This window comes from Sus scrofa, chromosome 9 (genome assembly GCF_000003025.6).
Source record: "Sus scrofa isolate TJ Tabasco breed Duroc chromosome 9, Sscrofa11.1, whole genome shotgun sequence".
In the NCBI taxonomy this organism is placed as follows: domain Eukaryota; kingdom Metazoa; phylum Chordata; class Mammalia; order Artiodactyla; family Suidae; genus Sus; species Sus scrofa.
This window is the reverse complement of record NC_010451.4, coordinates 12039793-12055645: the sequence shown is the minus strand read 5'-3', so window position 1 is coordinate 12055645 and position 15853 is coordinate 12039793. Positions and strand designations below refer to the sequence as shown.

The 15853-nt window shown below is 43.5% G+C and overlaps 1 long non-coding RNA gene across 2 annotated transcripts in view; it reads left to right on the top strand.

Moving 5' to 3' along the window:
- Positions 1-15853, top strand: part of LOC106504821 — a 48002-nt gene that overhangs the window by 9242 nt on the left and 22907 nt on the right. Inside the window, exon 2 of one of the 2 annotated variants that reach the window (XR_002335547.1) lies at positions 2657-2739. The exons of the other annotated variant lie outside the window; for it this stretch is intronic. This is a non-coding gene — a long non-coding RNA (uncharacterized LOC106504821). The remainder of the gene's footprint in view (positions 1-2656; positions 2740-15853) is intronic. 2 annotated transcript variants of the gene reach the window in all.

Below are 15853 nucleotides of genomic sequence, written 5' to 3'. Positions count from 1 at the left end.
AGCCCAACAACCCAATTGAAAAATGGGCAAAAGACTTGACTAGATATTTCTCCAAAGAAAATATGCAGATTGCCAACGAGCACATGAAAAAATGCTCAACATCACTAATTATTAGAGAAATGCAAATCAAAACTACTATGAATTATCACCTCATACCTCTCAGAATGGCCATCATTAACAAGTCAAGAAATAACAATTGCTGGAGAAGATGTGGAGAAAAGGAAACCTCCTACACTGTTGGTGGGAATGTAAATTGGTACAACCACTGCAGAAAACAGTACTGAGGTACTTCAGAAAACTGAATATAATGCTATAATATGACCCAGCAATTCCACTCTTAGGCATATATCCGGGTAAAACTTTTATTGAAAAAGATACATGCACCCATATGTTCATTGCAGCACTGTTCACAATAGCCAAGACATGGGAACAACCCAAATGTACGTCAACAGATGAATGGATTAATAAGATGTGGTATATATACACAATGGAATATTACTCAGCCATAAAAAAGAATGAAATAGTGCCATTTGCAGCAACATGGATGGAACTAGAGACTCATACTAGGTGAAGTAAGTCAGAAAGACAAATGCCATATGATTTCACTTATATCTGGAATCTAATATATGGCACAAATGAAACTTTCCACAGAAAAGAAACTCACAGACTTGAAGAACAGACTTGGGGTTGCCAAGGGGGAGAGAGAGGGAGGGGGATGGACTGGGAGTTTGGGGTTAATATATGCAAATGATAGCATTTGGAGTGAATAAGCAATGAGATCATGCTGTATAACACAGGGAACTATATCTAGTCACTTGTGATGGAACATGATGGAGGATAATGTGAGAAAAATAATATATATGTATGACTGGGTCACTTTGCTGTACAGTAGGAATTGACAGAACACTATAAATCAACTGTAATGGAAAAAATAAAAATCATATTAAAAAAATGAAAGGAGAAGGTCATGGTCTCTGCCATTTAGGTCAGCCTTCAGCTTAGCCTCCAGGGATTCATGCCTCTGTCGCAAGGTAAAAGGGCTGCAGTTGGAAAAAAAAAAGGCAAAGTCAAACTAGATAGAAACACCCATTCAGTGGAATTCTATTCAGTGAGAAAAAGGGATGAGCGACTCATAATAGCCAAAAGATGGAAGCAACCCAAATGTCCATTGACAGATGAAAGGATAAGCAAAATGTAGTATTTGCATACAATGGAATATTATTCGGCCTTAAGAAGGGAGGAGATTCTGATATATGCTGTAAGTTGGATGAACCCTGAGGACATTGTGTTAAGTGAAATACGCTAGTCATAAAAAGACAAATACTGTAAAATTCTACTCATGGGGGACCTAGAATAGCCTTAATTCATAGAGCTTGCAGAATGGTGGTGACTTCTAGGACTGGGGGAAGGAGGAATGGTGAGTTATTGTTTAATGGGCATAGTTTTGCAAGATGATGTTTTGTTTTGCAAGATGTTGAGAGTTCTGGAGATGGATGGTGGATTGCACAATAATATGAATGTATATATTTTTTAGTATATTTAGTACCACTAAGCTGTAAACTTAAAAATGGTTAAGATGGTAAATTTTTTGTTACATATATTCTACTACAATTAAAAGAAAACCTTTTTTTTTGGAAAAAAGAGATGAGCTATCAGAGTTCCTTTTGAGGTGCAATGGGATCTGTGGTGTCTGGGGAGCTCTGGGACACAGGTTCAATCCCCGGCCTGGCACAGTGGGTTCATAATTGGCATTGCTGCAGCTGCAGCTTTGGTTGCACCTGCAGCTTGAATCTGATCCCTGGCCCAGGACTCCATATGCCTAGGGGCATCCAAAAAAGGAAAAATAAAGAGATGGGCTAACAAGCTAAGCAAAGACATGGATGAATGTTGAAGGTATATTGCTAAGTGAATCAGGTCTGAAGGGCTGCAAACTATGATTTTTTTACAGGATATTTTAGAAAAGACAAAACTACAAAAACAGAAAATGGATTTGTAGAGATCAGTAAGGATTCAGTGGGGGAGGAGGGCCGAAGAGATAAAGCACAGAGGATATTTTACGGTAGTGAAACCATTTTGTATAATACTGTAATGATGGATGTATGATATTGTGCATAAACCCCATAAATTAATATATGCAGATTTTAAAGTAATTTAGGAGATTAGAGGATCCCAAGATGGAATAAAAAATGGGACAAAATAGGACTTCCTGTTGTGGCTCAGCAGAAATGGATCTGACCAGCATCCATGAGGATGCAGGTTCAATCCCTAGCCTTGCTCAGTGGGTTAAGGATGTGGCTTTGCTGTGAGCTATGGTGTAGGTCACAGACGAGGCTCGGATCTGGCATGGCTGTGGCTGTGGCTGTGGCCGGCAGCTACAGCTCTGATTTGACCCCTAGCCTGGGAAGCTCCATATGCTGCAGGTGTGGCCCTAAAAAAAAAAAAGACAAAAAAACGGATAAAATAATCTAACTGTATTATATGAAACAACCTCCCTGAAGGGGTGGGAGAAAGGGTACTGACTTAAGTAACTTTGGAAGTGAGTGGAGTCTATAAAATTAAATGCCAAAGGAACTGTCTCTAGTACACTGTACTCTAGTTGAAAAAGTCACGAACCCATTGGGGTATAAGTTACGAATTCTGAATTCCATATTTACAGACTGGAACTGAACAATTAAGTAAATGGATGGTGGAGTGGGAGTTGCAGACTGTCAAGAAGAAGAGGCTGGGCAGATCCACGTGGTAATGAATTACAGTTGGAGATTAATATAGCTACGGATGGTTGCATTCATAATGTTTATAGATATGTGTATTGTATGGGTTAGTATACACACCTGCACTTCCTTCCTCTGTCAACCGGGAGGCCTGGAAGGTAGGACACCCCAATAGCCATGAGTGCACCTAGTTCCCAGATCTTAGTTTCTAATTCTGTTATTTTCTGTTTTTTCCCTGTTTTTGACTGCCCCGTGGCTTATGGAGTTCCCCAGGCCAAGAATCAGATCTGAGCCATATCGGACCTTTAATCCACTGCAACACCGGATCAGACCTGCATCCCCCATGCTCCCAAGACGCCTGCCAATCCCACTGCACCATAGTGGGAATTCCTCTCGTTCTGTTCTTTAATAAAAGGAACCAGGGCTCCTTGGAGAAATGGCTGATTCAAGGATCGAGGTAGAAAATATGCAAGAACATTTGCAGTGCCAGAAAGTCTTGTATTGCCAGAAAGTAAGAAAGTCCTTGGAAAAAAAAAAAAGATGGAGCTATGTCAAAGGAACACAGTAGCCAACTGAAAGGGTGAAAGAGCCAGCCAAAGCTAGACCATTTAAGCAATATAATAAAGTAGTATTAGGTTATAACTCAAAGTATAAATTAAATATCCAAAAAGCCATACTGATGTACATAAATAAATAATTGAATAAATAAAAGGGAGAGAATATAAAAATCTCCAGTGCAGAGGAATCCAAATAATTTATCTAGATACTCTGCCTTTGAGGAGGTTGGGCATAGCTCCTCACTTGTTAAGTGTGGGTTGTGGATATTGACTTTCTTTTTTGTGGGGGTGGGTGCTGTGCCTGCATCATGCAGAAGTTTCTGGGCTAGGGCTCAAACCTGAGACACAGTAGTGACCTGAGCCACAGCAGCGACAAGGCTGGATCCTTAACCTGCTGAGCCACCAGGGAACTCCTCGACTTCCATTTAAAGAGAATAGTCTGGAAAGGTGGGGGTGGAGAAGGAGGAGAGGGGAGGATGGGAAAGGGAAACTTTGCAGTGGAGAAAGGTGATAAACATTATCTAAGTCAGGAGTTCCCATTATGGCACAGGGAAATGAATCCAACTAGTAATCATGAGGTTGCAGGTTCGATCCCTGGCTTCCCTCAGTGGGTTATGGATCTGGCGTTGCCATGAGCTGTGGTGTAAGTTGCAGATGAGGCTCGGATCCCTTGTGGTGTAGGTTGCAGATGAGGCTTGGATCTCTGATTAGACCCCCTAGCCTGGGAACCTCCACATGCCACAAGTGCGGCCCTGAAAAAAACAAAAGACAAACAAAACAAAACAAAAAACCCGTCAAGGTCATAAAAAATAAGAGGAGTCTGATAAACTGTCATAACCAAGAGCCACTTAAGGAGATATGATGACTAATGTAATGTAGTATCTTGGAAGGGATCCTGGGACAGCTAAAGGACATCAGGTAAAAATTAAAGAAATATGAATAAAATATGGACTTTAGCTAATATTAACATTAATATTAGCTCATTCGTTATGACGAATATTCCATTTTTCCCCCCAAGGGCCACAGGTGTGGCATATGGAGGTTCCCAGGCTAGGGGTCAAATCAGAGCTGCAGGAGTTCTCGTCGTGGCGCAGTGGTTAACGAATCCGACTAGGAACCATGAGGTTGTGGGTTCGGTCCCTGCCCTTGCTCAGTGGGTTAAGGATCCGGCGTTGCCATGAGCTGTGGTGTAGGTTGCAGACGTGGCTCGGATCCCGTGTTGCTGTGGCTCTGGCATAGGCCGGTGACTACAGCTCTGATTAGACCCCTAGCCTGGGAACCTCCATGTGCTGCGGGAGCGGCCCAAAGAGATAGCAAAAAGCCAAAAACAACAACAACAACAACAAAAAAAAACAACACAACAAAACAAAACAAAACAAAACAAAAATCAGAGCTGCAGCTGCTGGTCTATACCACAGCTTGTGGCAATGCCAGATCCTTAACCCACTGACTGAGGCCAGGGATTGAACTCGCATCCTCATGGATACTAGTTGGGTTCCTAACCTGTTGAGCCACAACGGGAACTCCCACAAGTCAGATTCTTAACCCACTGTGTCACGGCGGGAACTCCTGTATTTTTTTAAAAATTAGGAGTTCCCATTGTGGCAGCAGAAATGAATCCGACTAGGAACCATGAGGTTGTGGGTTCGATCCCTGGCCTTGCTCAGTGGTTAAGGATCCGGCATTGCCATGGGCTGTGGTGTAGTTTGCAGACGTGGCTCAGATCTGGCGTTGCTGTGGCTGAGGCTGTGGCACAGGCTGATGATGGCTGTAGCTCCGATTTGACCCTTTGCCCAGGAACCTCCGTATGCCCTGGGGTACGGCCCTAAAAAGCAAAAAATAAAAAAAGAAAGAAAAATAAAGTTTAAAACGAGATTAGTACACATATGCCAGAAATCCCTTTCATTATACCTAATCTGTTAGACGTATCAACCTCAGCTAATGGTTTTTCAACTTCCTTCTGTCTCTAATGATGGCACTGGTGGTTTGAACATATGCCTAAGTTTCTAGCGTTGGATTTAACTGGACAAACCTGATTCTTGCCAAGACTATAAACTCTTTGAATTCTAGTTATGGGAACTGCCTCTTTCTGAATTTCATTCCACCTAACTTCCCATTCACTGTTCCCTTTCTGATACCCAACTAGCTATTTCATTTCTACTCAGCTTCTCTTAACAGTGTATATTGTGACTGTGTTAAAAGTGAGATTTGTGTTTTTCAGTAGAATAATTTTCCCCTTATCTCTAGATGGTGAGCAGACTCTAACAGGATCTATCAACACACCCTACCCCAGAGCAAGTCTTGCTCAATCAAGACTATGCACAGAATGGCTATTTCCTAGGCGCTTATCATCATGGAGTCTCCACTCATTCCACAAGCATTTATTGAGAATCAGTTAGGTTCCAGCCAGTATGCTAGCAATGAATAAATATACCCCTTTACTCTTGGTGTTTGTCTGTTGAGAAAGAGAGGGTAATATTAAAGAATGATTAAATATGATGCATATTAAGTTAGGGAAATGCGGTGCTGTCATTCTTAAGTATAGGGTTTTGAACTTTTTTTTGGTGGGAGGGGTAAGAGACCCTTTGAATTTTATCAATGTCATGGACACTTGTCCCAGAAAACGAACATACTTCCAAAACCTACCAGTAATCTGAAGTTATTCATGGCTCCTTTGAAGCCCTTTCACAAACTCTGGATTTAGAATTCCATATCCTAAATGATAAATGCCAGAGGAAAACAAAGAAGCAGAAATTCTATGATATATGGAGGGGAAGATAGATTAAATGCTTAGGAGGGGCAACAGCAGAAATAGAAAATGGGCACAAAGAGCTTTATCTGACATGTGTTATCACCAACTAACATATATAATAATTAATGTTTCCAGGAATAATCTGCTGTTACCCAATGCCCCACTAGTGAACCTTGGCCTCGCACAGAAGAACACTTTAAGAAGCTACCAACTCATTCACCTTTGCTCTAGTACATGGTGGGTGGTAAGAGGTGCAATGAATTAAAACGAGGTAGCGTAGTAAAGGGAATGGAAAGTTACAGGGGCGTCTTTTGTGTGTTTGTGCTATTTGTATATATTTATACAGAACGTCAAGGAAGTTGTCTCGAATAAAGTGATATTTGAGCAGAAATTTACAGAAATAGGAAATTAGACCATGTGAATATCCACAACAGCCTTTCAGTCAAAGGGAGCAGCCAATGGGAGGAGGCCAGGGAAGAGGGGGTGAGTGAGTGGCAGCATGATGGGGAGTGAGTTCAGGACGGAGGTGAGGTGGGGGTGTCAGGTCTCCTTGGGCTGGAGTGAGAAGATCCCAGGCAAGGGGTAAGCGGAATCCGATGGTACCAGACTGAGGACCATAAAATGCTGTTAGTGATGGGAAACCTGCTCAGTGCAACCCAGTGGGGGATGTTTTGCTTTGAAATACCCACAACAGCACAAATGCTGAAGTGGAAGGATGGTCTGCCGAGACCAGCTCAGCAGGATGGGGCTGAAGAACGGGTGCTGTGGAACTTAAGGAAAAAAAGTTAACATAAAACAAGACACAGAGACATTTATCTTAAGTAAAGGTGGGAACCGGGGGACTCAAGGTCTCAGGGACCAAGAGCCCTGCCTCAAGAAACCACACTGCTTTTATTGTGCTCTGGAGGATTACGTCAAGCGAAAAGGGGGTTGTAGGTGCAGGGTATAGGTTTTTTTTTTTATTATTATTTTAAAAGTCACTTAGCTGGTAAATGGTTAAACTTTTTCCTCTAAACTTTAGGCATTTAAGAATCATTAGCATTTGAGTTAGCTATCTATGCATAGCATTTCAGAGTCCTCACTGTGCTTTTGCAAAAGGCATGCTTACTTGTGGCAACCCTGGGTGCCTAGGTTTGCACCTTGGTTCTCTTTTCTAATGCATATTCTGTTAATGACCACTCATAAACCGCTTGGCCATGAGGTTCCTCTTTCTCTTATTCTTTAGGGGACATATCATGCTTGTGCAAATGGCGTGCCAATCTGCACTGGTCCGGAGTGCCTAGACCAATGTATTATGTCCTCTTTCAGCTGACCCCGCAAATAACCCATGCCTTTAGGTCTTTGTTCTTAAGCTGAAGTCATTTACAGTCACCGTGACTGTTTCTCAAGCAGGAAGACGGGACAAAAGTAAGGAAGGACAAGATGGAGTTTTCAGCAAAGAGGCTAAGAAAATATTATAAAAACATGTCTCGCAACAATGGTCATCTGGGTAAGGTAGAGAGGCTCACTCATTCTGACCTTACCCAGATGAGGGTCAACTAATGGACACTATTTTAAGTGTGTGAGGGGTGGGGTAGGATGGAGTCAGAAAGAACTGTGGGGAAATACTTAGGAAAGTAAATAGAAAACAGAAGACAGGGCATCTTAAGTGGGAAGAGCTTAGAAATCAAGGAAAGGGAGAAACACTACCATAGAGGAGAAGGAAGTGAAGAACTAACATTTGTCAAATGGCCACAATTTGCCAGGATCTTTACATATATATATATATATATATATATATATAAATAAGCCGACAATTTATTTAGAGTGTGGTATAGTAAGGAAATCAGCTAACATCACTTGGGTTTGGCAGACCCTCAAAGGCAGGCAGGGGAATGGTGAAGCTTTATAATGAAAAGAAGAAAGGGCTTCAGTGTACCCTATTGGAAGCTGGCATGGGGAAGCGTGGGGCAAGTTAATTAGAAGCTGGCCAACCTATGTGACTGGTTTGGGAAGCAGATCTGGCTTTCTCTGGTTAGTCCTAAGTTCAAAATGGTGGCAAAAATTAGGAAAGCTGAAAGTTACTGACCAAGTCCTGGCAGTTTGGGACAGATGGCGGCAGTGGTTGTGGTTTCGCTTCCTGGCTGGTTGCAGGTTGTCGGTCAGAGTTCTGTTTTTATATGGTCTGGCCATCATCCATTTACATATTCAGTCTCTGAGAACCCAGGTCCATGTGACTCCCGAGGCTGTGCAATTTCATCATCCATACTGCCCCGCCAAGGATGCGGTCTGCTTCGTAGTCACACACCCTCGCCCTGAGCTGGCCATGCTTTGAAGTGGGTGATCAGATGTTTGTCCTCTCGAAGTCTCCAGCTAGTTTACTTTCTCCTATGAATGTTATCCGTAATCAGTACTTTACTTCACATTTATTTGCATCAGGGATTTTTTTTTTTTTTTCTTTTTGCTATTTCTTTGGGCCGCTCCCGTGGCATATGGAGTTTCCCAGGCTAGGGGTCGAATCGGAGCTGTAGCCACTGCCCTACGCCAGAGCCACAGCAACACAGGATCCGAGCCGCGTCTGCAACCTACACCACAGCTCACGGCAACGCCGGATTGTTAACCCACTGAGCAAGGGCAGGGACCGAACCCGCAACCTCATGGTTCCTAGTTGGATTTGTTAACCACTGCGCCACGACGGGAACTCCAGGGATTTTTTTTTTTTTAATCGGAGCTTCAGCTGCCTGCCTGTACCACAGCCACAGCACTCGGGATCTGAGCCATGTCTGTGACCCACACCATAGCTCACGGGAACAATGACTCCCCAACCCACTGAGCAAGGCCATGGATTGAACCTGCAACCTCATCAATATTAGTCGGATTCGTTTCCACTGCACCACAACAGGAACCCCCATACTAGGGAATTTTTTTTTTCTGTTTAGAATTTCCAGTATTTTTGGTTATTCTGAAAAATCTCCAGTTCCAATTTTCTATGTATGCAAGGATCTTTATGTTTTAATTTTGTTTTAAAACAATACTACAAAATGACCATTTTCCCCGCTCTTTTTTTTTTTTTTTTTCACTTTTTAGGGCTGCAGCATATGGAAGTTCTCAGGCTAGGGGTCCAATTGGAGCTGCAGCTGCTGGCCTACACCACAGCCACAATCATGCAGGATCCAAGCCACATCTTTAACCTACACCACAGCTCACAACAATGCCAGATCCTTAACCCACGGAGTGAGGCCAGGGATGGAACCCACATCCTCATGGATGCTAGTCATGTTCGTTACCTCTCTGCCACAAATGGAACCTCCTGTCCCCATTTTATAAATAAGAAAATTTCAAACCCAGAAATGTTGAGTCACTACTAACAAATAGTAGGAGGGGATAACTTTACTATTTTGTCTCTAGTTCTTATCATTTTCTTATGTTGATGTGTTGATTCATTCCTGATGTTATATTTGGAGACACAAAATGATGGTATCGGTAAGAAGACCGCAGAAGAGTGGCAAAGTGGCTGGTGTGGTTAGAATTTTGTCCCGGACAATCAAGCCTCACTGTTGGATTACCCGCCTGCTGTTACAAAAAGGGCCACAAGGTGGCAGTATCTTACTGGTCTGGGGTCACTCCTGCTCTCCGGCCAATTGCTTCAGCATAAAAATATAATAAAAAGTAATGTATCAGTTATAGATCATATTTAGAAACTGAACCATCTTAACCAGAAATACGTGTCAAGAAAGTCCCAAAGTTCCCAGAAAGACATCCACTGAGAGTCGCTGGGATCTTGACGTTTGCTTCCAGGTACACTGAGGTGTGGGAATGGCTGTGAAATGGGAGAATGTAGTTGTCAAGTTTCCACTGGGACATCAGAGAGATCTGTTTCAAAATTCTAGCTTGCACCCTTGGCTACATGGTGTCGGACAGGTGAAAATCTCTCTAAACGTATTCTTCACTTGTAAAATTCCTACCCCTTGGGTTCATTGTGAATATTAAATAGCACGTAGAGAGCCCTTGATGAAGTGCCTGCCATCACTCAATAAACAGTAGCCATTGTGTAATTCTCTCTCTCTCTATCACAGAACTAGCATTACCCTAATACTCATTGCTGCATAGCTATAATACATTTATTTATGATTGCACATAATTTTAAAAATATTTTTTTTCTTGAAATGAGATCAAGACAAAGGAGAAATGGGAGTACCCGTTGTGGTGCATTGGAAATAAATCTGACTAGTATCTGTGAGGATGTGGGTTCGATCCTTGGCCCTGCTCAGTGGGTCATGAATCCAGCATTGCCGTGAGCTGTGGTGTAGGCTGGCAGCTACGGCTCCAATAGACTCCTAGCTTGGGAACTTCCATATGGTACGGGGTGGCCCTACAAAAAAAAAAAAAAAAAAAAAAAGACAAAGGGGAAGAGATACATTGGGAGTATGGAATTAAGATATACACACTGCTGTGTATAAAACAGATAACCAAAAAGGGAACTCTTTTCATTATTCTGTAATAACCTGTATGAGAAAAGAATCTGAAAAAGAATGGAGATTAGATGGATAGATAGATAGACAGATCCGGATATCTATATCTATATATAGATATATATTCAGATATATATATAGATATATCTGAATCGCTTTGCTGTACACCTGAAACTAACACAACATTGTAAATCAACTATACTGCAATAACATTAATTTTTTGTCTTTTTAAGGCCTCACCTGCGGCATATGGAGGCTCCCAGGCGAATCAGGGCTGTAGCTGCCGGCCTACACCAGCAACGCTGGATCTGAGCCACATCTGCAACCCATACCACAGCTCACGGCAACGCCGGATCCTTAACCCACTGAGCAAGGCCAGGGATCGAACCTGCAACCTCATGGTTCCTGGTCGGATTTGTTAACCAATGAGCCACGACGGGAACTCCTCTAATAACATTTTTTAACTTTAATTTTTATTTATTTTTAATTTTTTTTTATCATTTGTCTTTTTAGGGCCACGCCATGGCATATGGAGGTTTCCAGGCTAGGGGTCGAATTGGACTATAGCTGCCAGCCTACACCAGAGCCACAGCAAATGCGGGATCCGAGCCGCGTCTGCAACCTACACCACAGCTCACGGCAACACCAGATCCTTAACCCACTGAGTAAGGCCAGGGATCGAACCTGTAACTTCATGGTTCCTAGTCGGATTCGTTAAGCACTGCGCCACAAAGGGAACTCCTCCAATAACATTTTTTGAAGTATATTTTTTCTTCTAGTTTCCTTTGGAGGTAATTGACACATAGCACTATGTAAGTTTAAGGTGTACGGCATAATGAGTTGACTTCCATATTTCATGATATGATTACCACAGTAAACAAGACACTGCCGATCCAGTTGCACCACAGCAGAAACTCCTGCGTTTGTGTTCTTAACCCACTTTGCCACAGTGGGAACTCCCAGCAAAACATTTTTTTTTTAAATTGTTTGATGGCTTTGCAGCATGTGGAGTTCCTGGGCTAGGGATCAAGTCCGTGCTAAAGTTGCAGCTGTGGCAATGCTGGATCCCTTAACCCACTTCGCCAGGTAGGGAATCGAACCTGCCGGTCCTGATGTGCCACAGGAGGAACTCCCCAGCAAAGCATTTTTAAAGGCGAGCTGAGGGAAGGGCGTCCCAGGGTATGTGATCAGCCCGTGCCCAATTCTCTGATTGGTTGATGGTGAGGTAACGGGGCAGTGTCGCAGAGGTAGCGTTGCCAATCCTTAGGCCTGGGGCCTGTGTGCATTAGATAACTATTCCCCGGGCACTTTGGAGAGGAGTAAAGCAGGGGAGATGGGGGAAGAGTCAGCCTCAGGAAGGCCCCATAGTGTCCTGCTGGGTTATAGGAATTCTTTGGATGTACTCTCTGTAATGACTTTCATGTATAAAATTCGGCCGTGTTAATTATATTCGTCATGTGGTACATCACATCCCTAGAACTTCATTTTTTTAGGTCAGTGAATTGTATTGCGTTTATGGTTGTGCAGTGATCATGGCAACCCAATCTGATAGCCTTTCCATCCCAAACCCCCAGCCCATCCCGCTCTCCCCCAGCCTGTATCCTTTAGAAACCATAAGTTTTTCAACGTCTGTGAGTCAGTATCTGTTCTGCAAAGTTCATTGTATCCTTTTTTTCGATTCCACATATAAATGATAGCATATGACGTTGGTGTCTCATTGTCTTATTAACTTCACTTAGCGTGGTAATTTCTATGTCCATACATGCTGCTGCAAATGCCATTATTTCTTTCCTTTTTAGGGGTGAGTGATATTCCGTTGTGTATATGTACCACCTCTTCTTGGTCCACGCCTCTGTGGATGGACATTTAGGTTGTTGCCATGTCTCGGCTATTGTATAGAGTGCTGCAATGAACAGCGGAGGACATGTGTCTTTTTGAGTCATGGTTTTCTCTGGATAGATGCCCAGGAGTGGGATTGCTGGATCAAATTAGAATTCTATGTTTGTTTTTTGAGGCATCTCCATACTGTTTTCCACAGTGGTGGCACCAATTTACAGTCCCACCAGCAGTGTCATAGGTTTTCCTTTTCTCCACACCCTCTCCAGTGTTTATTGTTTGTAGACTTTTTGGTGATGGCCATTCTGGCTGGTGTCAGGTGGTACCTCATAGTGGTTTTGATTTGCATTTCTCAAATAATGTGTCATGTTGAACATTTTTTCTTGTGTTTTTTGGCCGTCTGTATGTCTTCTTTGGAGAATTGCCTGTTTAGATCTTCTGCTCAGTTTTTGATGCCTTAGTAGTTTATTTCCCTTATAACTGGAAGTTTATACCATTTGACCACCTTCCTCCAGTTCCCCCTTCTCACATCCCCCACCTCTTGGTAACTACAAATCTGATCTCATTTCTAAGAGTTTATTTGATAGTTTTTTTTTTTTTTTTTTAAGTATAATTGAACTACAGCACTGTGTTGGTTTCTGGCATACAATGTAGTGATTTGATATTTCTACATCACAAAATGATCGCCACAATAATTCTAGTTTCCGTCTGTCACCATACAAAGAAAAGACATAATTCTTGATCATATTCCCCACACTGTACATTTCATCCCTGCGACTCATTTGCTTTGTAACTGGAAGGTTTTTTTACCCTTTTTTTTTTTTTTTGGTCTTTTTGCCTTTTCTGGGGCCACTTCCGGCGGCATATGGAGGTTCCCAAGCTGGGGGTCAAATCAGAGCTGTAGCCACCGGCCTTTTGCCATAGCCACAGCAACTCGGGATCCAAGCCGCATCTGCAACCTACACCACAGCTCACGGCAACGCTAGATCCTTAACCCACTGAGCAAGGGCAGGGACTGAACCCGAAACCTCATGGTTCCTAGTCGGATTTGTTAACCATTGCACCACGACGGGAATTCCTTTTTTTACCTCTTAATTTCCTTTACCTGTTTCATTCATCTCCCTACCTTCCTCTCCTCTGGCAACCACCCATTTCTTCTCTGTATACCATGAGTCTGTTTCTGTTTTGTTCTGTTCTTTAGATTCCACATACAAGTGAAATCATACAGTATTTGTCTTTCTCTGACTTATTTCACTTAGTATGATACCCTGCAAGTCCATCCATGTTGTCACAAATGGTAAGATTTCATTCTTTTTTATGGCTGAGTATTAGTCCATTCATCCATTGACGGGCCCTTCTGTTTGCTTTCATATCTTGGCTATTGTAAATAATGCTGCAATGAACACACAAATGTCCAGTCCATATCTTTTCGAATTAGTGGGTTTTTTTTTGTTTTGTTTTGTTTTTTGTCTTTTTGTCTTTTTAGGGCCGATCCCATGGCATATAGAGGTTCCCAGGCTAGGGTCCAATTGGAGCTGTAGCCACTGGCCTACACCACAGCCACAGCAACGCCAGATCCAATCTGCATCTGTGACCTACACCACAGCTCATGGCAACGCTGGATCCTTAACCCAAGGAGCGAGGCCAAGGATCCCACCTGCATACTCATGGATGCTAGTCGGGTTTGTTAACCACTGTGCCACGACGGGAACTCCTCAGATGAGTGTTTTTGTATTATTTGGGTAAATACCCAGGGGTGGCATTCCATGATAGTTCTACTTTTAATTTTTTGAGGAATCTTCATACTCTTTTCCATAGTGGTTACACCCCTTTTCATTGCCATCCACAGTCCATGCGTGTTTCTTTTTCTCCACATCCTAATACTTGTTATTCGTCGTCTTTTTTTTTTTTTTTGTCTTTTGTCTTTTTGTCTTTTGTTGTTGTTGTTGTTGTTGCTATTTCTTGGGCCCCTCCTGCGGCATATGGAGGTTCCCAGGCTAGGAGTTGAATCGGAGCTGTAGCCACCGGCCTACGCCAGAGCCACAGCAACGCGGGATCCGAGCCGCGTCTGCAACCTACACCACAGCTCACGGCCACGCCGGATCGTTAACCCACTGAGCAAGGGCAGGGACTGAACCCGAGACCTCATGGTTCCTAGTCGGATTCGTTAACCACTGCGCCACGACGGGAACTCCTCGTCGTCTTTTTGATAACACATGTTGCCATTCTGACAGATGTGAGGTGCTATTTCACTGTGATTTTGATTTGCATTCCCCTGATGACAGTGATGTTTTCATGTGCCTGTTGGCCATCTGTTTTTCTTTGGAAAAATGCCTATTCATGTTCTCTGCCCATGGGTTTTTTTGTTTGTTTTTTGTTTTGCTTTTTAGGGCCGCACCCATGGCATATGGAGGTTCCCAGGCTAGGGGTCCAATTGGAGCTGTAGCCACTGGTCTATTCCACAGCCGCAGCAATGCCAGATCCGAGCTGTGTCTGTGACCTACACCACAGCTCACAGCAATGCCGGATCTTTAACCCACTGAGCAAGGCCAGGGATCAAAACTGCATCCTTACGGATACTAGTCAGATTCGTTTCCACTGAGCCATAACGGGAACTCCTTCCGGCTCTCTTCTTATGCTTCCACACAAACGCTCTGTTCTAGTCAAACTGTCTTCTGTTATATTCCATGAACACACCAGGTCCATCCCTGTGTCAAGTCTGCAGCAATACAAGCTGCCGTTGGAGTGCTTATCTTGTACCCAAACTGAGCAAGCCAATTACATGTGTTCTCTCTAATCCATACAGTCAAATTTCAGGGAAAGCATGAGTATCCCCATTGTAAGGAAAGCAATCTGGTGTTCCGAGACTCCAAGAGACTAGCTGAAGTCCCGGCTTGCGAGGGGAAGCTGGAATCTGACGTGGGTCTGTGGACGCCAAAGCTCAGGCTCCTGAGCTGAAATCCCTGCCATCTGTTCCCACCCTGCCTTCCCTCCCAGGGTTACTTCTGCCTTAGGAGTCAGCTTGAGGAGTTGGCTTGTGGTGCCGGGGGTAAAGATCTGGCGGTGCGACTGCAGCGGACTGGGTCACTGCTGTGGCTCGGGTTAGATCCCTGGCCTGGAAACTGCTGCATGTCGTGGGTGTGGCCAAAAAAGAGAAAGAAAAAAGCATCATCTCTAGGAGTTCCCGCCATGGTGCAGTGATTAACGAATCTGACTAGGAACCATGAGGTTGCAGGTTCGATCCCTGGCCTTGCTCATTGGGTTAAGGATCCGGCGTTGCCGTGAGCTGTGGTGTAGGTTGCAGATGCAGCTTGGATCCCGAGTTGCTGTGGCTCTGGCGTAGGCCAGCAGCTACAGCTCCGATTAGACCCCTAGCCTGGGAATCTCCATATGCTGCAGAAGCAGCCTTTTCAAGGCAAAAAAAAAAAAAAAAAAAAGAATCATCTCTAATTTCACTCCTTCTCCACAAAGCCCTTCCCCCCACTTCTTTTCTATTTTCTCAATTTTCACCACACTCACCCCTCACATTGGCTCTCTGGGTGGGTG